The sequence below is a fragment of the Salvelinus sp. IW2-2015 genome, linkage group LG6.2, assembly GCF_002910315.2.
Source record: "Salvelinus sp. IW2-2015 linkage group LG6.2, ASM291031v2, whole genome shotgun sequence".
In the NCBI taxonomy this organism is placed as follows: domain Eukaryota; kingdom Metazoa; phylum Chordata; class Actinopteri; order Salmoniformes; family Salmonidae; genus Salvelinus; species Salvelinus sp. IW2-2015.
The window spans coordinates 7649928-7675427 of NC_036846.1; the positions used below are offsets into that span (position 1 = coordinate 7649928).

Here is a 25500-nt window from a genome sequence, read left to right on the forward strand (position 1 = left end):
TGTCGTGTGGGCGAGCGGTCTGCTGATGTCAACGTTGTGAACAGAGTGCCCCATGGTGGCAGTGGGGTTATGGTATGGCCAGCATAAGCTACGGACAACGAACACAATTGCATTTTATCGATGGCGAATTGAATGCACAGAGATACCGTGACGAGATCCTGAGGCCCAATGTRGTGTGATTCATCTGCTGCCATCGCCTCATGTTTCAGCATGATAATTCAGGGCCCCATGTTGCAAAGGTCTGTACACAACTCCTGGAAGCTGAAAATGTCCCAGTTCTTCCATCTCCTGCATACTCACCAGACATGTCACCCATTAAGCATGTTTGGGATGCTTTGGATCGAGTTCCAGTTCCTGCCAATATCCAGCAACTTGCACAGCCATTAAAGAGGAATGGGACAACATTCCACAGGCCACAATCAACAGCCTCATCAACTCTATGCGAATGACGTGTGTCTCGCTGAATGAGGCCATTGGTGGTAACACCAGATACAGACTGGTTTCATGATCCACGCCCCTACTTTTTTAAAAGGTATCTGTGACCAACAGATGCATATCTGTATTCCCAGTCATGTGAAATCCATAGATCAGGGCCTAATTAATTWATTTCAATTGACTGATTTCCTTATATGAACTGTATCTCAGTAAAATTGTTGAAATTATTACATGTTGCATTTATATTTTTCTTCATTCACGTTCCAGTGTACGTCTACCCCTGATAACGCACGTAGCAACTTATGACCACTAGATGACAGCAATCGTCAGCAAACTGAATGGCACACTGAAAAAATCAAGGACAGTGATTAGAGAATTTTCTGTGAAGTACTCTTTCTATCTAACATTGAAATAGAAAGCATCTGCACGCATGACCAAAGGATGGATGTCATTCTTTTCTGAAATAATAGGCTATAGTTTGTTCTCCATCAGCTTTTACAGTTATACCACAAGGCTTAAGCCACTCACTCAATTTGAGTGTTTTGTATGAATTTATAAATATTTTGGAGAAAAGAATGACGATATAAAAACGTGCTGAAATCCTGTATGTAGTTCCCTTACATTAATTTACAGTAGCCTACACGAGACCAACAAAAATACACAAGGCCTACACATATCCACTGGAATTATGTGTATGGTACTAATTGAACCAAGAGCCAGCTTCTGAGAATACATTGCTTATGATGATACATAAGGTTAGGCTGTGCGAACGATGGTTGCCTACTATCCCTTGGCTGTAGACCACCGCACAGTCGCCGCACAGTCGGAGTTTCAGATTGTCTCCGCTGAGTGTTTTGTGGCCCCTTGACTTTCCTGTCTGGCCTTGTAGACGGCCTTGTTGACGTCTCTAGAAAGTGCAATTAAAATATGCATGTCGTAAAACCTTTTATGTTGTCATTTTGTTCTCCTCCGCAGAACGTTGCAAACTCACGAATTTATACCCATCTTCTCTCCCTTGAGACTGGACTTTCACATTAGTTATTTCGCAGCATTCACTTTTATCCGTAAAGTACCATAAATAAAAAAGAGCGAATGCATAAGAGTCGGTAACTGTATTGAAGTTKATTTAATCCTATAGGCTTCCTCGAACACAGAAATAAAACGGATTGGYAAAGTATTTATTTTACACCAATTGTATAAACAAACGTTTTGTTGGTTAATCATTAACTTAATATTGTTTTTGCTATGTTACATTGACAATAGTCCACCAAAATACCCAAATAATGATAAAGATAAATACATTGTACTATTATTATTAAAATTATACCTGTAATTATAACAATTCGTTATAATTAACAGGAAAAACGTAGGAATATCTTTATTGAAGAACATWTTAATACAAGATTTTATTATTGCAATAATATGACTTGAGATAATATGTTACTGTCTATTGTTGTAAGATGAATGATCAGGTAAGCCTAATTACTTTTCAAATGAATATGGTYGTCAACATATTCCGAGATTTAAGTATCACCGAATTAATTTGCTTGTAGAGAAATATGAATATTGACTATCCAGACGTTAGGTTTACGTATCTCCTGAATACATTTTGGTTTCCTAAGTTAAGAGGCTAACGTTCTATAAATATTTAATTGTGGTTGCTTTGGCAGATTCCTAATTAACGAAATTCGAGTTGTTGTGGTATAAAAGTAGGCTAGCCTACTGCGTTAACTGAATTGTCAAATTACTTGAAACAATGGCATTTATAAGAGTTACTATTATATATAATAATTATAAATTATTTTAAGTATGCATTATTATTATTATTAATTATTATTAGGCTGTTGTGATTTATTGTATTACTATTACTGGATGCAAAGGATCTCAAGGACAGCCGCTCCCAAATATCTTTGTACACATTCACAAACTACCATTCAAGTGACATATTGACAAGCAAAGGATTATTGTGAAAAATGACCTACACTATTCAGAATCACAACTCTCAAGAAAGACATAGGCAAAATGTTTATACCGTCCATCATGAGCTTTTAGCAAATATTCAATCATCTCGAAATATTATTGAATGTGTGTGTGTGCCCGCGCGCGCATATGTGTGAGTGCGTGCGGTGTGAAGTGTTCGTGCGCGCACGTATGAATTTGTATGGCACCATAAATTAGGTCCTCTGATCATGTTGACGAAGTGTATAACTCCCCACAAACATAATGAAGCCTATTCAGTCCAATGCCACAACAAATAAACAGTGAACCTAATATCAACCACAGCCTACGACAGGATCAATGCTTTCAAATGAGAGGTCAGCTTTATGCCTTTATGAGCCAATTCAAAAGTAGGGCAACATGCAAATAACCCGATTAATCTGGTAGGGCAATACTACACACATTGTGTCCACGCGCACAGCCCAGCAAAATTGTGGGTAAACACGCCGAAAGCTTTTGCCGCGAATTCAAAAAATGACGTAATGGATGACCTACGCCAATGAGWAGCCAGATCTGCGATTGACGCGTAAATGATTTTTTCCTTATWAGGACTAGTCTCCGCCCATGTCAAATCCATGCTAGTCGTCATCYCCCCCACCCCCCCATCACCCCCTCCCCTGAGAGCACTAGAGCCTCCGAACCCGAGAGAAGGTGCGCTCCGCTGGGACAGAGGAAGGATAAAGAGACTGGGAGGGAGGGAATGAGATTTCTTGGTACCCAATCCCACTTTTCCCCTGGGAGAGCAAATCTTCCATGGTCCGTCCCTCCCTCTTGTTTGGTAATCATTTCATTTTACTCCTTTTTGAAGCACTCGCTTGTTTTATCCCACTTTTCATTTCACAATCCGGTGCGCGTTTGTTCGCCTTCTGATCAACTTCGGCATCTCCCCTCTCTTTCCTCACGACGAAAAGGTCTCCTAGATCCCGGTTGATTCTTTTCTTCTTTTCCTTTGAGATGCTTAACTGTTCTATCATTCGCCCTCTCTCCACCCTCTTTTAACTTCAGACCGTTAAGCTTGAGCGAACTGAACTGAGGTTGGAATTTAAAATAAAGCGGAAAACCCAAAGGGATACGACGCTCGTCTTTGGATAAGGACCGCTATCGCTTTCCCCTTGTTGCACTTTGGGGAAGATTCTTCCCGTTTCAGTTGCTCGTCGTTAATCCAGGTGGCCTTGCTTTGAGTGAACTGGAGGATTATTTAGCGTGATTTGGTGAAGAGAGAGAGATCCCAGTAGGTTACTTTCATGTTCTCCATCCAGGACAGCCTCCCGCGGGGAGCCTTGACCATGAAAGAGGAACCGCTCACGAGTGGCATGACACCGGTCCGCTCTTGGATGCAGAGCGCGGGGATATTGGACGCGAACACAGCAGCACAAAGGTAAACATAAACTAGATATGCACATATGATAATCGCTGGACATGATGCTGACAGTTCGGTGTAGTTTGCCGGACAACGTACGAGTGTAGCCTATGCGTTCCCAAGTGTAAACCATCGGTAAAGACCCAAATATTATGCATTTAAAGTAGCCTACTGTATCCTGCACCTGTTCGCAAAATAGCTCTTTAGACTTGGTGCCCCAATACTTGTTAAACATGTACCATGTGTAAATAGACTATAGCATCTCTAAGAGTGTAGAATGGAATGGAGGACATTGCTCAAGATGCGCTTTCACAATGAGACCTTGCATCATTTTGTACAATAGACCATGATCCTTTAGTCAACACCTAGATTAATAGATATCTGTAACGGTAATCTATACCTCCCCTCATGTGACAAATGGGCTAACTATTTGCTCCGCGTTCAATTTCAGGCACGCAGGCACTGGTTGACAGTTAGGTGACTCATATCAGCTATATGGCTGAGTGAGCTCCAACAAATTTGCTGGTACTGAAAACTCTTGACTCTGATTAGCAAATAACTCAAACTTTACAATGTGCATGTGCCATCTAATAGAACGTCATCATACTGTATATCCCGCGCATGCGTGGAATAATGTAAAACACAATTTTCACTTATACTAAGTGTTGGCTAAACAATAAGAGCACCTCGAAGAGTTTGCAGCTGTCCCACATGCAGAAGTTGGTTTGTGAAAGAAAGGCTTACAGAAATAATCGCCAACGTCACAGGCGGCTGCAAGGTTTTGTGATGATAACGTGGATGTCCATGTAGGCTATTAATAACTTAGAATGTAATTATCAGATGTATATCTGATCTATGCGTAAAGTTGCATGCATTAAAATATTAGACAAATTGTTGACCCAAATTATAATTCGTATAAGCAACGTAATCAAACCAGCTTGTTTGATCTCATTTTAAAGTATAGGCTACCCGGACACATTCAATTGAATATGACTAATTTAGGCTATAKGATGAACAGCATCTGTGTATCCTGCAGTTGTGGCCCTGTTGATCTCTTATGGACGTARGTGCGCTTTTGTAAGTTATGGACGTGAATGAAGATTGATAATATGTTAACAGGTCCACTGTAGGCCTAGCACACAATAAGAATTGTTTTAATTTTGTATTAATTAAGCTAGGCCTATCTACAAGTGTTGTTTTAAGGAGATCAAAGTAGAATTCAGTTAAATGCACAGTTTTAAGATCTTAATAAATACAATTGATTATTTTCTAATTTAAATTATTTCATAATTAAACTTGAATTTATTAAATCTTGAATTATTGAACAGTATTTGGTGTAAAAACACAAAAAGCATGGTGTGTATAATATTAATAATACGTATTAAGCTATATATCACCTAGAAATATTGATGATGTGAGTGTTGGCGAGAAATTGATTGGCTTCACTCAGTGTTAAAATAAATTACTTCAACTGACCTGAAATAATGTAGAGCTTCTTTAAATCGGATAATAATTCTATATAGGCATACTGACAAATTACTTTTCGCTTTTAARGTTTGTGTGAAAATCTTTTACCATTACCATCCAAAGTTGTCATCATGGAAAAAATTGTCACGACTAGCATGCCCTGGCCCCTGCATTAATACATACAGCAAAGGCTATAACATATTATGAGACCTGTGTTTGTGATGTCTATTGATAATACAATTTTATACACTAATAAAATGTAACAAAACTGTAGCTAGCCCCTCAGTTGAGGTTAATGTTTGGGTGTCGATTGTTGGCATCGGAAATATGTTATGATGCCCTGCGTGCACATTGCCGACAGTTGTCATATCTGGTTGCCTGAACTATAAAAAAACACAAAAAGGGTAACAAGAGCAAGCATATCCTACTGTAGCCTACGTTTACCATCTTACATGCTCAAAATGCTATTCGTTTCTTATTGCATTTTGAGCAGGCAAGATGAAACTACCAAATAGGCTCAGAGTTAGAGTATCGTTTAAGTGACCCCCAGTCCATCYGGATGCCGGGAGTGGTGGTGTGGTGTCATGTTAGACAACATCAGCACGTTTCAAATGAAACAAGAGGTCAAGAGATTAAGCATTTCATGAACTAGGATGAAGACGTTTTTCCTGTGTTAGTTGTCATTCTGTCGCACACACACATCCACCCGGGAGTTCAAGTCGGATAAGCGGGTCAATTGACACGTCCGGTGCTCACGGGTAGGCGCATCGTCGCCATGTAGTTTAAGCTGGTTTTCTTACGGTGTCAATACATTCGTGAGTCCACAAACTGTCTTTCATGCGTTCACAATTTCCCTTTATTTATTTTGAGGAAAAAATAGACCTGTCTGTTGGATATCCATCCACATAGCATGTCAGTTTTAATAGTTGGTGTGCTCTGAATACTGCTTCCCATTATGCTTAATGGAACTGAAATGCATTAAACTCATGTGTCACACATTTATCATGTAACACAAAGAGAATTCATACTTGAATATTACTGTCAGGTGATCAACAGTATAAAGACTATTGATCAGTACTGGTTGACAGTTGCAGTAATTTGCCAAGTGTAGCTACATTTCAATTTGCATGAACTGTTATTGACTATATGGTGATAACTTATTTGATAGTGTTAAAGTGCATCACTTTATATTATAGAAAATATTGAAAATGTCAAACGCACACTTATCTAGATTAAGATATTGCAAAAATAAGACAGGTGGCTTTTAGTAGTGGCAGTACATTCATGTGTTATTACACTGGATATGACATTGTTGGCAGAAACTATTTGAATTGTGTTCAAAAATCATTATCTGAGACCATTTGCTCTAAGATTTTATCATATTTTGTATTTTCTTTTTAAAGCAATTAGTCAGATATTTCTCCTTCCCAGTGCGTAACAAGATMATGCATAGATCACCAGACAACATGTTATTTTATGTGTAATGACATGAACATTTTCATTTAAACTAGGCTACGTCTCTTGGTTTGGATGATTGTGGTTTACTGCTTCCCATTGCAATGCAATGTGTCCGTGTCATTTTGCCATGTAAATTGTTGAGTAAATATTTAACTCTCATGAACAAGTAATCTGAAGTCTAGCCGTCAACACATCTATAGATGAAGCTCCGCCCATTTGAGGTCTGACACGTTGAGAGTTACCCCTACCCAACGAACACCATGCCACAAAAAGTTTGATAAAACAACACATTCACCAAAACTCATTTGAGGGGCAATGCCCAAACAGTGAGATTCTGTATGTCAAGTTACATTGCAGTAAGTAGTTGCACTTGTGCGTGTAGGTCAAGTAGATTTTTAGGGGGTAAGGGAAAAGTACTCTGGAGAGCCTCTGGCCTTCTCTGGGTTCTGGAACTGTACTGTACATTCTAGATTTGCTTGTGACACAGTGTTGAAAAAACGGAACTGGAGACTAATAGTTTTGTTTAGCGCTCGGATGTGGTCGTGGATAGATCTGATATGGATAGTAAAGTGGCATTGCTGATTGAATGCGTAAATGGGTCACTTTTAGAGACACTCCCCTAGCCTATGCCCACCACAACTGCCTCTCCTGATCTATCTCCCAAAACAGCAATTCCACTGAAGCGGGGAGAAGAGGGGTGTGTGTGTGTGTGTGACTAAGTGGACTGCACAACTGGGGAACAGATTTCACTTGACCCTCCCCAGTTGCCACTGTAAAATCGAGCAAAGTGAATTATGTTGACCCTGTCTTTGTCTGCTAAGAGGAGGGGGGAACTTAATAAAGTGCAGGTTCCCAAGCTTAGCAGAAGACTGAGTGTTTAGTGTTCAGTGTGAGTGACCGGGGAGACTGATAGCCCAGGATTCTATATCCAAAGCTCAATCCGTCACTGCCTCAATCATCACCAGTCACTGGACTCAGAATATGGAGACAATACTGCCCATTGGCCCCAGGCATATGGGAAGGAGAAGCACATTTGTACAGACAGACATATTTGTCCTGGGTGGCAGTCATTCATATACTTGACATCACCACATGTCATCTTGGGAGAGATTTTGGTCCAAGGTTCACTGTAAGCGATCATCATTCACAATCACTCAGGTCAATGAACATGTCAGACCTGTTATTTCTTATTTTTAGAGAGCAAAATAGAGTTATTGTGAAATGGGCATTTCTCCCCTCTTCCCTCTATTAAATTCAACTAAATGTTACTGAGCCTTGTGGAGAAGTGTCAGATAGTTAAAACAAGACACCCACAGTGCATTCKCCCTGTTGCAGCGTGTTCCTGTGAATTCTCTCTAACACGTTGCACGGCGGTGACACCACGGCGACTCGCTTAAATATATCTAGACACCCGACTTAGCCTTCTCTTCGTCTCACACTGCTAAATCTCAGCCACCGCGTCTCTGCCACCAGTTCATTGGATCCCGCAACAGAAACAAGTGTTTCTTGCCAGCTGCCCCTAAACGTGCAAACAATTAGTTGGCTTCTGCAAAGCCACCTTCTTTATGACCCCCATTAGAAGTGTGCCAGTGACCAGCTAATGGTTTCAGCTGTGGCCCACTCATGAAGTTTGCAGAGGTATGTGTGTTGTGAGGACCAGGGTGCTGCTTTGATTCGCAGTCTAGGGGCAGGTGCGCCACGGCTAAACCTGTAGCAAACATTGGACAGGGAGAAAGTCTAGTAAAAAATACTATTGCGGTCTGAGAAAATAGCTGACACCATACAGTGAAAAACTCAAGGTGAAGATCTACTATGTGTTTCTGCAGATGAGAGTTCACAGCTTTTTATRGAGTTTTTGGTGTGTGCTGTAAAGTAACATATGACTGAGGTCTTGATAGAGTAAAAGTTGTTGTCCAATGATGGACTGGGCAATATTTTTACATTTTACATTTTAGTCAWTTAGCAGACGCTTTTACCCAGAGTGACTTACAGGAGCAATTAGGGTTAAGTGCCTTGCTCAAGGGCACATCGACAGATTTTTTRCACCTAGTTAATGTTAGGTAAGTGTTTCCCCACATGTCTTGATTTGGATTTAGGTTTGAACTAAACACAATGTCTGTATCCATCATCAGTGTTACACTGGTTCAGGTTGAGAAAACAGACTAACTGTTGATGTTTGATCTTCATTTACGAACACTAATTGTGTGTGTCATTTTTAATTTACACAGTCAGCTCAGAGAAACATTACCCCATTGGCTAAAAGCGGTGTAGTTGTCTTACTGCAATTACCAAACAATTAGACGGATGTGTTTTGACTGGGTGATACTATTTTTACAGTTCGGGAAAACGGGAGCAGTGTTTCTGCCATTTTGCACAACATGTGTGAGTGTACCAATTAGTACATTTGAACATTTMAGTCATTTAGCAGACATTCTTATCCAGAGCGACTTACTGTAAGTGGACACATTTTTATTGGCCATGGGGATCATCRCCATAACCCTGCCGTTGCAAGTGCCACGCTCTGCCGACTGGGCAACACGGGATCATGTATTGTAAGTGTAAAAAACAGTTGTGCCGTGGATCTACACACAGCTCTGTGTGGGTGTTTACATGAGCTGCAGACTTGTCTGGATGGTTTTGTAAGCCAGTGACGTTTCAAATCCACTTTACAGTATTTCATGTTCTTTGAAGAGATACTACTTTGTTTAGTATAGTCGTTTCTACTTTTCTGATGCAGTAAGTCTCTAGTGATTTCAAATACCACTCGGGAGGTTAGATGAGTAGGATGAGTGGAAGGGAAGAGTGGCTTTTGCATCGCTGAGGTGCAAAAACAATGTGTAAACTGGGATTTTTCAATCCCTTTTTCCTTGAGAAAGGATGTATTCTTCTTCTACATATAGCGACATCTCTTTTCTGATGACTGACACTTTCAATTGTGAGATTGTGAGATTGTGAGATTGGGTTGCTCAGTGGTTTATAACCCTGACTGGCCAAATCCTGCACTAGCTTTTGAATTCTAAACAGCATAGTGAGATTGCTCAGACATATGTTCTACTATGATCAGCCCATTGCTAGGGATGGGATAGTTTGTTGGGACTAGACTACTGCTCTCACTTCTCAAAGTTTGGCCTGCCAGAAACCTTTAAACCATGTTTAGCAAATCTTCTGTAAAAAAATGTAAACAATTTTGTCTGCAAAAACAAAGTTGATTTGGTCCGTCAAGTGAGTATATGATTTTGTTTTCCATGATGGTGCATTTGTTTTTGTTTGGATTTCCCAAGGCAAAGCATTGTGGCTGTGTAACAACCCTGCAATATGTGGGTAATGTTAAATGGTTGGTACTATATTGTGAGAGGGGAGAGAAGAAGAGAGGAGATGTCTAAGTGGGTATGGTGATAGGTTTCATCAGATGACAGAACTCCAGACTGAAAGCATCTGAGACTGTCCATTCTGCCTACTGAGGGTACACGCTCGCACGCACGCACGCACGCACGCACGCACGCACGCACACACACACACACACACACACACACACACACACACACACACACACAGACAGACAGACAGACACAGGCGAGGGCTGTCCTCCTGCTGTGTTTCTTAGGCTTCTCTCATTAGCTCATATTACACGGCTAATGAGAGCTAACCAAACAAGAGCTAGGAGGGAGCGGTGCTACATCCCTGACTGGGCAATGTATGCCAGAGTAATTGTGTATCGGCTGCATAAATTACACTCTTCCTTACCACACACACACCACACACACACACACACACACACACACACACACACACACACACACACACACACACACACACACACACACACACACACACACACACACACACACACACACACACACACACACACACACACACACACACACCAGCATGTGCATATATTCATGTGACCCCCCCCCAACATTTGCTGATGCAATTAGTGTAAGTCTGAAACATCTAGATAGGTCAATGTTCCTTGCATTGGTTTTCCATGCTGTTCTATTCTGATATCTTCCCCTTTTACTATCTCCTTTGGTTTCGTCCTTGGCTTTATACTCAACATCTTCTCTGTGTTAGTCCTCCTATAGCTTCGTCACCTACTGTCCACTCCAGGGACAAACCAAGTAGCAACCCAGAGAGGGGTGGCCGTATAACCACCACAGAGGTTGTGAGATTTACAGTTCCACTATTTATTAGATTAACACAGTGGCAGTAGGCCAGAGAGAGGAGATTTTTAATACTCTACGTGCATCCCATTTGTATAAACAAGCGATGGATTATGGCTCATTAGGCCGTCCTGTAGGAAGCAGCCGGCCGCGCTGGTTAAAGACTCCGCCGCTCGGGTCGGTCACACCCCATCACCCAGCTGATTAATGCTGGAGGGGTGCAGGGCCGTGTCCACGGTGCCCACTCTGGTGGCACAGGGGACGCTCTCTACCCAGGGGAGGGTGAGGCGGTGGGGAGGGAAACCACTGATCGCTCCCTTAAAGCCAAAATCTGGAAGATTTACCAGATGCTCATGGGTACTATTACACAGAACAATATATTTGTATGCACGTACATGCACACACACACACATGCAACTGCATACGTTTATTCGCAAACACGCACGGACACACACATTACAGTCAACAGTGTCCAGTATATTGACAGGGCCCTTTTCCTGCATGTTCATTAGTTGATCATCTCAGAGCAGGATTCTCAGTGTTTAATATCTATTTCCCGGAAGTGTGCAGGCCCTCTAGCTGTGAATACTTCAGCCCTGGGTTACATTTTTCATTTATCATAATTAGAATTTGCTGCATTGCATTAAGCCAATACTGCCGAAGCCTGCATGCTTTGACTAATGCTGCATGGCAGAAAGCCGGACCTTTAAAAATAATAATTTCTGGAAGATGTAAAATTATTCTCAGAATTTTGTACTGAATTTTTTATTGATAACCATTAATTTATAGTCGTTAAAACCACTAGTCAAAATCTTGTTGAATGCGCTAGTGCAGGGATCATCAACTAGATTTCTTGGGGGGCCTGAACATAATTCCAAATAATTTGAAGACTGCAAATTAACCGTAAGAAACCCAAACAGATATCATATTTGATTGAAACATAATCATTTGTGTTTTTATTATGCGTAAGAATACTTGGGAACAGATTTCCAAAATGAAAATCACTTGGAGCTGATTTCCTGGTGTTTTTACAGTAGTTTATGTCCAACAATGACAATTATACAACACCAAAAATTATTGTTTAATTAGATTTTTGCTCAGAAAACTTGGGGGGCCAAATAAAACCACCAGCGGGCCAAATCCGGCCCGTGGGCCGCCAGTTGGGGAACCCTTCTCTAGTGACTTTATATCAAATGTACCAGCCCATGTTAAAACGACTAATTCAGTAAACGTACTGTCCTGTTTGGAGCATTAATATCAGCCACAGAATGTACATAGGCTTTAGGTGTCAGATGATTGTGTTGAGAGTGGACAACCTGACAGTTACGGCATCACGCGTGATCTTCCCCTTCAGCGTTTACAGTGGGAAAGTGTCAAAGCACATGTAGAGTGGAGCTCCGTCAGAAGAGCTGTTAGCTGTATTTGTTGTCGGTCTGTCTGTTGGCCTCTGATTTAAACCCAGCCTCCGTAGTAGAAACCTGTGTGCCATCAATACTCTTTTTATTATATTGAGTGCCACTGCCGTGCACTACAGGCCGCCGCGGCCAAGCATAAATGGATGCGGCTGTAATTAGCATAATTGAAATAATAACGCTAACAAGCTTTCTGTGTCGATGGAGTGCGGAGAGATCTGAATGTGCTGAGACTGGCTCTGGCACAACCGCTGTGGCTGGAGTTCTCAACGTATCCCCAATGTTCTGGCGTAGCTTCGGAACTGGGGTAATGGTGTCGAAGGGGGGTTTATACATGTAGTTGGAGGTGGGAACTGATATTGTGGGAAGTGATATGGCTCAAGTCTTGTTTTCATTGTTATAGGTAGGTAAGTATACTGTTGTGGTTGTTTACATTAGGATTACTATGTAGGCCATGGCAGTAGTACAGTCAGTAGTACGGTCACCAAATGTTTGTGTCAGATAATTCAGTTAAAAAAATCATGGGATTTCCCCCTTTTTTGTTAAATTTTTAGGCTTGGGAAACACAAAAAAGATACGTTTTTTTAGGTTTTGTAAGGAGGGTATGCTAGAGAGGAAAAAGGGCCCATCGGTCACACAGTTAATATTTAGTAGCACAGAAACCATGATTTCAGATTGGCCCTAGCTAGCCTCGCTCTCTCGCTCTCTCGCTCTCTCTCTCTTGCTTTCTCTCTCTCTCTTTATCTCACATCTCCCCCCCAATGTAAAACTCCATCCTCCCTTGTGCAACCTTCTGTCTTTGCGTTTTCAGAACTCAGAGTCCAGGAATTAGCTTTCAACAAACTGGGTTACAAATGAGGCATTAAGCATTGGTAATAGGGGTGCAGAAAGGTCACGCCTGTATTAATCTAGCATCTGGGGAATATATCCATGAGCGCAGAGAGAAAGCAACCAGGCAGCTTTCCAAAAACAATCTCTCCGCCCCCCAAGACAAATGCAGCACATGAATAAATATTTTTACATAACTGCTTTGTGTTTGGAATCTCTTATTGAGCATGGTTATTTGTTGAGTTAGTGTAGATAAATGAAATATCAGCCACCGAGGTGAACAGAGATTGGTACCAAAGCATTATAATATTTCAATGTTTCATTGATTTAACAATAGAGCCCCTATAGCCGTCTGCAAGCGTTTGTTTATATGTTTGGATCTGTCCTTGCGTTTAAAAAGCAATTACGCTCATGTATCCTTGAACATTTTCCTGAATGAGGAATCGATTTTATGATCAAAAAATMGGTTTATTTTGAAGCTATGAGATGCGCAGAGATGCATGAGGTATCTTACTCAAAGAGTAGCTTTCCCTCCATGGCGTAGAGCAGTTATGCACAGTCTTTTAGAGCACATGTGGAAATGCACAAGGTACCTGTAAAGTAAATCAGTCCATTTCACTGGGTTGACACACTGCAATCTTTCCTGTCATTTATTTTCTTCACATGAAGACATGATTCAGCACCATTATTTCACCAGTACATATGTTAATGCTTGTTTCCGGTTTTGGTTTATTTTGTATGTTTCTGTCTGTGTAGTGTCAACACATTTTTGTTGTTGTGAGTGGATATCAATGTTTGTGTCTTTGGGCATCTCAAATGGCTCTATTCTGTCACTACAATCTGCCATTATTAGTGACAGGTCAAGAAGCATTGTGTGTAGCAACATCACCATTTCAGCTTCTTCTAGATATCATTTCCCTCTCTCTCCAAAACCAATGGAATTAAATTCAGATTGTCATAAACCTTCAATTTAAATTCCTATCCAAAGCTGTGAAACCTTTTCAATTCTAATTCATCATCTGTTCGACACCATGTCACCTTTGAATTGGCATTAACTTCAACATTTCACTTTTAATCTAAATGAACTCCAACCCTGGTTAGCAGTGTATGGGTTACGTGTTAGCAGACATCCTCCCTCTCTAAAACAATCGTGAAAAGGGTTGAGTGTGTGTGTGTCTGCGTACGCCTAGTGTGTGGAGGTCTTTTACTTTTCAGGCCCAGGGGAGGCAGGGCAAAGTGGAGTGAGTTTGACTGACAGGTCAGGGAAAACTGGAGTGGCGCGTTTGCCAAGTCGAATGGTGCCCCACAGCGCTTGGCACGAACAGAGGCAGACGCTGCCTTCTGGGGTCCCCGCTACCCAGCCAAAAATCACATTGTTGAGGTGGTCGAGGAGACAAATAACACAAAGGAACGCGTGGCACACACAGCGAACGTGAACATAGGGCCAAGTGCCTTTCATTTATCACGCTCTCTCTCTCTCACGACTCCACTGCTCTCTCCTTCTTTTCCTCATTTGTGTTGTAGTATAATGCATTTTGTTTCGAGAGATGTTGGTTTTTTGGGGGTAGTTGGTATTGATGTAGTAGGTGTTGACCTGATGAAGATTGATTCTTGTCAGAACAATTCAAATGTTTTGAAGCACCTCAAAGTGTAGGTTTCTTTAAATGAAAGCGATGACTGTATAGTAATAATTATCAGGACTCTGGGCCCTATTCAATCACAGCTACTCCAGGGTTTCTTCTTCGCAAGGCAGCATATTTGAATTATTGGAATACTACACGTGCAATTTTCTTTTTGTTTCACACAGTAAACAGCATTTGTTTTACCCACAGAAACAGCTTGTGATTGAATAGAGCCTGCTGTGTTTAGAATTGCTATGGTGGCCCTCGTCTCCACAGTACTAACCAAATGTCACCCTCCTCTCGCTCCCATTTTCTCTCCCCCTATCCCCCTCTCTGTCGTTCTACTATCTATAGCGGTGTAGGTCTGGCCCGGGCTCACTATGAAAAACAGCCCCCCTCGAACCTGCGCAAATCCAACTTCTTCCACTTTGTGTTGGCGCTGTACGACCGACAGGGCCAGCCCGTGGAGATCGAGAGGACCTCCTACATAGACTTTGTGGAGAAAGACAAAGTAAGACCAACACACACAAAGGGGAYTGGGGAGGAGGGCGTGTGTGCCAGGTATAGCTGGCATTGGGGATAAAAGGGTGGCACTGGCGCTGGGATCAGCGCTATAGCACAGTGATGCTCTGAAACATGGAACGTGTAGCACACAAACTGTGGACACATTCATTTTTCTTCATGTCAAGTCAAGATCAATATTCTTTCCTTATATTGTTAATTGATTTATTATATACGCTGCAATGTAATGTAATGCATTTCTTTAGTGAATTACATTTGTATGAATTCTATATCTTTGCATTATGATATTATTGAACAGAATTATATTATATTATATATACACTCATTTGATTATATTGATTTCAATTTATTAGAATTTCATCAACTTAATTTTACAAAAAAAATGTAAGAATTTTACAAATAAAATGTAAGATAATATACTTTATGTACAACATATACTGATTATGTCCACCTCATAAATAAAGATGTTGTATGTTTTTATTTAACTGAGTTCCATATTGTAAGTATTTTTTGTAAGTCATTCAATACTAATTCAAAGTATTTTGAGAAAGTACATTCATGAGAAAAGCTTTTGAGATTTCTTACAAAAACTAAAACTTGGAAATAACTGAAACATGGAAAGATTGTAATCTAGACATCCAGAGAGGTGGTTGTGCATAGAAATCATTCAGATATAGAAGCACTTGCAGTTTCCAAAGAACCTGTTGGGGGGCAGTGATGAGCAGAAGGCAGAAAAGCTTGAATGAAAGCAGTTTTGATTCAGTTTTAAATCAGACATTAAAGGTACTATTTTTATTTAAGGAATTTTGATGATGAGGTTACATCTATTTTTTTAAATCACATTTTATTTAAACAATACAAGATAAAGAGAAAATATGATGATCCTCTTATGAACGGCATATTTGAAAACCCTTTGTATTCATTTTAAGCAGTCATTTGAAATGTCATTTCTTGTACATTCCTTTGTTGTCTACAGACTCTTTTCTATGAGTGTATGGCTACCTATCTGTCTGTGTTCTATTGTATTGTTCAGCTGTACCTGTGCTCTCAGTGGTAATGGTAACCCACTTCTCTACCTGCCGCCTGGGCTGTTCTGTCGTGCTGCCGGGGGGTTGTTCTCAGTAAAAGGTTACAGAGAACAGCTCCGCCCACGGTCAGGAGGGACGGCGGCCAGCTGGCATGGTCACTCCTCCCGTCCTCCCTGCCCATTCACCTCTGCCTTGACCTCCAGCCCGCCCCTGGGCCCCAGCCAAGACTCCACGGCACATTTGGCACCGCTCAGCGAAGGGGAAGGAGAGAAATACAGAGAGAAAGAGAGAGGGAGAGAGGGATACAGAGAGGAAGAGAGAGTGGGAGAGAGAGACAGAGGGGAGCGGATGTGGCCTCTCTCCTGGTGCCTGCCTGTTGAAGAGGTGACACAAGATCAGTGAGAGTGACTTGGCCCACCTGGAAGCAGAGGTCATCGGTGACCGTGGCGACCAAAGCTAACAGGCCACTGTCACCTAGGCAATGTCTCCTCTCTCTTACGGCATCTCTCTGTATCGTTGTGGTAACAGTGTTGTTTTTCCCTCAGCCACAGTGTTGTTTTAGTTCCTACGTAAGTTTGCCCTTTTGTCGTTGCTGTTTGATTTATTCCTGGCTGGACGATACAACAGTTAGGCAGCTGGTTTGTTGTGTGCGTGTCAGCAAGGGGAGTTGGAGGAAAGATTAAGATTCCATGTTGTATCTCACTATGGCCCTGCGGTGGGAATTTGGGCCTAGCCAAGTACTCTAAAATAGCAAGGGTTTAGCAACTTCAGAAGTATAACTCAATCAGAGAATGGTGTGGATTATCCTCAGGGTTCATGGGAATAATATTGTGTTTTTAAAGACATTAATCCCCAGAATTGTCTTCCTGATTATAAAAATCTAGTAGATATCACAAAGGTTCACATTAATTAATATGTTTTCAGTTGCATACCATTATTAGAGTGACATATTATTGTGGACACACGGGCACTGTGATTTACCTTAACTAACAACCTTCTAATTGCAAATTCATTTGACCTAAAATGAAACCTCAAGGTAATAACAGTGTTATAACAGCAAATAACAATGCTGGTTGGTTCATTGGCCTCTTATGGGATTTAAGTTTCCTCTTCAGATGATCTCTACTTGTGGATGCAGTATTTGTCTGGGAAGTCCCCGTGACATAGGAGTTGGGATCAAGATTAGGACTTGTGGCTCAACATCTGCTTGGATTAGGACTGGGATGTTGGTCTCGTTGGACATTTTCAGTGATAGAGTAGATTGAGGCAGATGAGCGTAGATTAGGAAGGCATAGTTCCTTTTTTTCAGTTTGTTAATTTTGTTTTGAGATATTGGATTACGTACAAAACAGCAGTGGGTTGCAGTGAGTTGCCTTTGGTTCGAGGTGTCACCTCAAAAGCTGAGAGACATTTTGATAATTTTCTGTGCTTGTCTTTGACTCTTTCAGGAGTACAATGGAGAGAAGACCAACAACGGCATCCATTACAGACTACAGCTTCTTTACAGTAACGGTAAAACCATGATAATCCCTCCAAACATATTGCAGAGTTCTCTCTCTTCTCACTACTCTCTGTGGACAGATTCGTTTAATCACTTCCAGGAAAAACAACATTAAATAAAAAAGACAACACTAACATAAGTGATAATCCTTATCACATCTGGAATAGTATTTGACGACCACCAAATCCTAAAGTCTGTTTTGGTCATCGGGGGAAAGACTTGAAATTTTAACACTGATCTGTGCTCATTGAAAGCGCACTGCTTAGACCGGTTGGCATGGATTTTGTTTTGAGACCACATCGTGAGAGGAGACAGAAGACTCAACTGGTTGGTGTTCAGTACAATTCAACAGTAACCTAAATATGTAGTATATATTTTTAAAGCACACAGAAACGGTGAGAAAACACCGAAGCCTGACACAATTACAGGCAAGAAAGAGCAAAGCAACTAGCCATTTTCCATGATCCTTTTTGAATACCCCTGTCATGTTTATGTCATATTTACACTCTGTTGCATAGCTAATAAAAGACAAGCAATCATGGCTGATATTTAATTTGTTTGTGAATGAGAATTCCTTGTTGTCCTAGAGGAAAAAGGCAGCGGGAGCGAGAAGAGCTCGGCAGTTGCAACCGGGAACGCAATAAATAATAAAAAACTCAGGAGCACAGACTTTTGCTGAGGGGGGTTAGAAAATCTTGGTCTACATGACAAGCCCGACAGAAAACATAAAATACACTATGGGGACACAAATAATAACAGAATTCATTTAGAAGACATTATTCGAAATCAGTATTTTATGTTATTCTTTCTGTGCAAGAAGTGAATTAGCATTTTAGGCTGATGTTTATATTGTTGTTGCTCAAGACATTTCATTTGGCTAAACCACACYCCTACTTCTATGCAAATGATTTACAGAGTAAGATGACGTTAAAATGGTTATTCTGTCAATGGATCTTAACATTTCAATATACCATATTGGTGTCATGTATTATTACATTGTAATTGCAGGACATCTAATACATGTTTGTGTTGTGTTTTGCAGGCATCAGGACAGAACAAGATCTGTTTGTACGGTTGATAGACTCCATGACCAAAGTGGTGAGCATTCTCCTTACACTGCAAATCATACTGCAACCSACCACCTATTTTGTACATAATGTAACATGAGTCAACCTATCCATCCTGTGATTTGAACCCATGAACACAGACWACCTTCAGTCATTTTACCTGCTAAGCTAAAGTACTATCAATTTACTGTACCTCAGTGGCAAAGAACTAGTCTTGACCAGTCAGACTAGAAGACACAGGGGCAGCTGACACCAATGTAGCAACCTGGCTCCACCACACACTGTACTGTATACTCCTCCCCAATCCCGCCACCACCCAACCCCTCCCCACTATCCCCAGCCACACCCACCACCAAAGGAACACCCTCCCTAACTCACCCACCAGACCACAACCACATACACACACACACAACACACACAACACACACTACACCCACACTGCTTAACAAGGCGCCACACTGTGGCGCTTACAGCTAAAGGCATTGTGCCCCGCCAGACCATGCACACGCGCACGCACGCACAGGCGCACCCAACCGTTCCAACTGGAACCCCCCCCTCCAACCCCACACTCTGCCCGACCAAGACCACACGCCAAGCACACGTAGGGTCTTCGTACATTCACCCATAATCCCCCCAGATGCCAGCACAGTAGCCGCGCCGACACACATCCCCTAATACCCCAAACACAACACGCTCGCGACAGACACCACTCAGGCACAGGCCTCACACAACCAGCCTGACCCCCCCCATTAGCCACCAGCCTCACCATAATCCACCCAGCGAGTCCGCCACAAGGCCAACCATCACACCCCTATCCACGCCATCCCCACAAGACTCTTCCCTATGACACCAGCCCCCCAAGTCCACCGAACTAGCACACGCCACCCTCACCTAATCCCACCCAACGATTCCAGCAATCGGACCCCTACCACCCTAAGTCACCCTTTCGAGCACGTCAGGCCCATTCCCTCCCTACACAACATCACGCCACCCAGGCCCGGCCCTAGGGCCTTCCGGCTGACCTAATCAATCCCCCAAGCCCCACTACAGCCCTCCCGTTATCACCCAACCCACTAAGCCCTCCACTGCTACCTATAACACCACCAGCTCAATCCCCACCAGCCAACCAGAGCCTAGAAGACACTACCTTCCCTAAGTCCCCGCCAAGCCCCAACCTAACGAGCCCTTCACCCGCCATAAATCCCCAGATCCGACGTCCCTAGGCGCAATCTCCCTAACCACCAGACCACAAGGCCCTCCCGTTATCCCCGCCCACTCCAGACCACCTCACTCCTATCCCCCCAGCCCGAACTAGAGGCCCCCACTATCCCAGGCCACCAGCCCTCCCTATCCCCAGCCACAAGTCCCTGCCCCGATCCCCAAGCCCACCAGGCCTCCCGATCCCCAGCCCACCAGGCCCTCCTATCCCCAGCCCACACAGGCCCTCTCCTATCCCCAGCCCACAAGGCCCTCATCCCCACCCACCAGGCCCTCCTTATCCCCAGCCCACCACGGCCCTCTTATCCCCAAGCCCACCAGCCGCTCCCTATCCCCAAGCCACACCAGGCCACTTACCTATCCCCAGCCCACCGGCCCTTCTCTAGCCCACCAGGCCACTCCTTATCCCCAGCCCACCAGCCCTCCTTATCCCCAGCCACCAGGCCCTCCTTATCCCCAAGCCCACCCAGGCCCTCCTTATCCCAGCCACAGGCCCCTCCCTATCCCCAGCCACCAGGCCTCCTTATCCCCAGCCACCAGCCCTCCTAATCCCAGGGCCACTAGGCCTTCCCATATCCCCAGCCACAAGCCTCCCTATCCAACATCAGCCCAGCATCTTCCCTATCACCCCCATCCGCACCTATCAATCCATTCTCCTAACACCACACACACTCAACATGCGCAGTCTACCATCACACTCCAAACCAGCTCTAACAACACGCCCTCAATGCACAGTCCTCACACACAACACCCTCAAGCGCCCAGTCCATCCGTACAACACCCCTTCAATCTGGCGCAATCCGCACAAGCCACAAGCGTTCCACCGCTTGATGGCTCTATCCATCACACACCGCCTATCCCCCAAAGCACAGCCACCTAGGGGCGCCTTCCACTACCCTCACACCACCGGAGCCCAATCACGGACTCCTCCTCAACGAACCCATGCCGCACACGACACGCCCCTGCCCCAAGAGCTACTCAGTGCCACAATTCACCGTAATATCACCAAACCACACACTAGCGCACCCAATCCCTATCACCCAGCCCCACTAGCCTTCCCATCACCCAGCCCACAGAGCCTTCCCTATCCCCAGTCCACTAGGCCTTCCCTCATCCCCAGCCCACCAAGGCCCTCCCTATCCCCAGCCCACCAGGCCCTTCCTTATCCCCAGCCCACTAGCCCTCCCTATCCCCAGCCCACCCAGGCCCTCCCTATCCCCAGCCCACCAGGCCTCCCTATCCCCAGCCCACCAGGCCCTCCCTATCCCCAGCCCACCAGGCCCTCCCTATCCCCAGCCCACCAGGCCCTTCCTATCCCCAGCCCACCAGGCCCTCCTTATCCCCAGCCCACCAGGCCCTCCTTATCCCCAGCCCACCGAGGCCCCCTTATCCCCAGCCCACCAGGCCCTCCCTATCCCCAGCCCACCAGGCCTCCTATCCCAGCCCACCAGGCCCTCCTTATCCCCAGCCCACCAGGCCCTCCTGATCCCAGCCCCAGGCCCTCCTATATCCCCAGCCCACCACGAGGCCTCCCTATCCCCAGCCCACCAGGCCCTCCTTATCCCCAGCCCACCAGGCCCTCCCTATCCCCAGCCCACCAGGCCCTCCTATCCCCAGCCCACCAGGCCCTCCCCTATCCCCAGCCCACCAGGCCCTCCTTATCCACCCACCAGGCCCTCCCTGTGTCGCCATGTCAGGCTGTCACAGATCGATGGCGCAACCAGGTCCTCGAACAAGCGTCAGCCACGGAAACCAATCAATAGCCCTTAATGTGCTACAGCGACGGCGCGGCTGAGACAATAATCCTGACAACAACACGAGCAGATTTCTAACACGGGTGCGCCACTCAAATCCCTCCCTCCTGCCTAGACTTGGACAGACAGACATGCAGACTTTGCATACTGTAGTGGTGTCCTCCTGCAGACAGGCAGCCCTGTAGCTGCCAGTGGGGGGCCCGGGTCTATTGATTGGCTGTTGTGTGTTAGAAGCCTCTTCTCAGACACTCCTATTGGCAAATTCAGCTGTAAATACTGTATGGAATGCATTTACCTGGAAGGCAGTATGGGCACACAATAGGAATACAAATAATCTCACTTTTATGGTGAATGTTTGGGCAAATATATCTGTTTGATATCCCCCTCAATCTGCTCTGTCATCCCCAAAAAGCTGGAATCTTGACTCTCCTTTTTGCCTTTTTCGACATGGTGGTATTACTCACGTACGTCCATGATATACCCCCATGAAAACTCCCAGACTAGCTCCAGGGGGTGGAGCGGCTACTTGAATCAGAAATGATGATGTATAAATATCGACCCGATACCCCCCACATCTTCTCTCCTCCCTCCTCCTCACACACATTCCCACTCCCATTCTCTCGTCCCCATCGCAATCCCCACCCCTTCTGGCGAAATTGGACGATTTTAATATAGAGGAAGGGAGGCTGGGAGGAATCAATAATGCAGAAGTGGTCGTTATCCTAAAAGTATTGTCCCCTTGGGGTGTATGTGTGTGTTTGTGTGTATGTGTGTGTGTGTGTTTGTGTGTGTGTGTGTGCGTGCGTGCGTCCGTGCTTGTCGGGGGCAACCGACCACCTAGGTGGACGAGGTAGGGTTAGGTCATTGGGTGAGTGAAAGGAGTGGGATAAAGCACTCCCTCCATCCCTCCATCCCTCCGGCAGCAGAGGTATAGAGAGAATGAAAGAGGGAGCAGCTCCTCTCAGTGGTCATTCGTCATCCAGGGCCGACATGACAGCTCCAGTGAAGGATGCCCAGGGGGTGGCATGTCTCTTACGGGGCCTAGCACGACCATCTGTCTGGGAGGGGTGCGGGAGTGGACGGGTGGAGGACCGGCCGGGCCGTTCTACAGCACGTGGCCTTCCACTAAAGGAGGGCTGCCCTGTCAACGGCCCCCTCCATCTCTCCAGTCTAGCCTCCTATTAATAATCAAATCAAATCAAATTTGATCTGTCACATACACATGGTTAGCAGATGTTAATGCGAGTGTAGCGAAATGCTTGTGCTTCTAGTTCCGACCATGCAGTAATATCTAACAAGTAATCTAACAATTTCACAACAACTACCTTATACACACAAGTGTAAAGGAATGAATAAGAATATGTACAAAACAATATATGGATGAGCGATGGCCGAACGGCATAGGCAAGATGCAGTAGATGTATAGAGTACAGTATATACTGTACATATGAGATGAGTAATGTAGGGTATGTAAACATGATATAAAGTGGCATTGTTTAACGTGGCTAGTGATACATTTATTACATCCAATTTTTAATTATTAAAGTGGCTACAGATTTGAGTCAGTATGTTGGCAGCAGGCACTCAATGTTAGTGATGGCTGTTTAACAGTCTGATGGCCTTGAGATAGAAGCTGTTTTTCAGTCTCTTGGTCCCAGCTTTGATGCACCTGTACTGACCTCGCCTTCTGGAAGATAGCGGGGTGAACAGGCAGTGGCTCGGGTGTTGTTGTACTTGATGATCTTTTTGGCCTTCCTGTGACATCGGGTGGTGTAGGTGTCCTGGAGGGCAGGTAGTTTGCCCCCGGTGATGCGTTGTGCAGACCTCACTACCCTCTGAAGAGCCTTACGGTTGTGGGCGGAGCAGTTGCCGTACCAGGCGGTGATACAGCCCGACAGGATGCTCTCGATTGTGCAGCAGTAAAAGTTTGTGAGTGTTTTTGGTGACATGCCGAATTTCTTCAGCCTCCTGAGGTTGAAGAGGCGCTGCTGCGCCTTCTTCACCACGCTGTCTGTGTGGGTGGACCATTTCAGTTTGTCCGTGATGTGTATGCCGAGGAACTTAAAATTTCCACCTTCTCCACTACTGTCCCGTCGATGTGGATAGGGGCTGCTCCCTCTGCTGTTTCCTGAAGTCCACGATCATCTCCTTTGTTTTGTTGACGTTGAGTGAGAGGTTATTTTCCTGACACCACACACCGAGGGACAACACCTCGTCCCTGTAGGCCGTCTCGTCGTTGTTGGTAATCAAGCCTACCACTGTAGTGTCGTCTGCAAACTTGATGATTGAGTTGGAGGTGTGCATGGCCACGCAGTCATGGGTGAACAGGGAGTACAGGAGAGGGCTGAGAACGCACCCTTGTGGGGCCCCAGTGTTGAGGATCAGCGGGGTGGAGATGTTGTTTCCTACCCTCACCACCTGGGGGCGGCCCGTCAGAAAGTCCAGGACCCAGTTGCACAGGGCGGGGTCGAGKAACACTTTTTTTTTTACAGTCCTGTTTTAGCTGGTATTTACCTCGTAGTTACAGTGGGACTTACACTAATAAAGTGTCATCCATTTCTATTGTCGTTATTTAGCAGGCACTGATAACGAACATATGCACAAAGCCTTTCCAATAATATGTAGTCAGAACCTTTACAGGGCTATGATCAGAAATTGTACAGGGCAAGCACAAGTTTGAGTACAGTGACCCAAAGAAGACTTGTACGATTCCCATAAGGCTTAACAAACATACATACCTGCTGCTCTCTTCTTCTCCTCAGGCGATCCTCTACGAGGGCCAGGACAAAAACCCAGAGATGTGCCGCGTCCTTCTCACCCACGAGATCATGTGCAGGTGAGTGCCACTCTATAACCCACTGCTAACCAATAAGGGAAAATGCAGCATTTAAAGGGATACGCCACCCCAAAATCAAGGGTCCACAGATATTTCTGGTTCATATAGCAGAATCTACGTACACATATTATTGACTCCAGGCCATTTCCTGGCAAACATTTATGTTGGGGTGAACTTTCACTTTAAGTGATCATCACAGGGCTCAAGGTTACCTCAGCCCACTAGTCTAGCTGACTTCCATACGTCTAAAGTCCCATTTGTCAAAATCAGTGAATTGCATACATGAAGGAGCTTCCTAATTCCTCTATATTTTTGGGCTCCAGGTATACCTTTTCGTGCTATATGCATCTCACTATACAGCCCTATGAGTTGTCCTCATTAAATAAGTATATTTGGATTGAAGACCATGCTGAGTACTTATCTGCCCACTGTGTGTCTGCCGGATGGGGGCCCATGTTAATGGGGGGGTTATGTGTGTGTGTGTGTGTGTTTTGATCGAGATTGGCTGGGAACAGGTCTGTAGGGGGGTTGGTTGGAGCCTGGTAGGAGTGAGTGTTAATTATGCAATACAGGAAGTGTGTGTGTGTGCCGCCCTGGACGCTGGGGGGTTGAGGAGCTTCACGCCTTGGCCCACAAGAAGCCTCAGCTGGGTATACTAAAAAGAAGAGGGAGGAGGAGGCAGTTGAGGTCGACTCTGCCTTTTGCCTTTTCCACTGACTCAGTCATCACTGTTGGAACCCAGTTGCCTATGTATTATTTTGCTATGTAAACAAGATCAATTCATGCAAAGCCTGAATCTGGAAGTTTCTGGGGTAAGACGCAAGAGCATTC

The 25500-nt window shown here is 44.3% G+C and overlaps 1 pseudogene; it reads left to right on the forward strand.

Annotated features, from left to right (window-relative positions):
* Positions 1-3080: 3080 nt before the first annotated feature.
* Positions 3081-25500, forward strand: part of LOC111965507 (transcription factor COE3-like) — a 114750-nt pseudogene continuing 92330 nt past the window's right edge.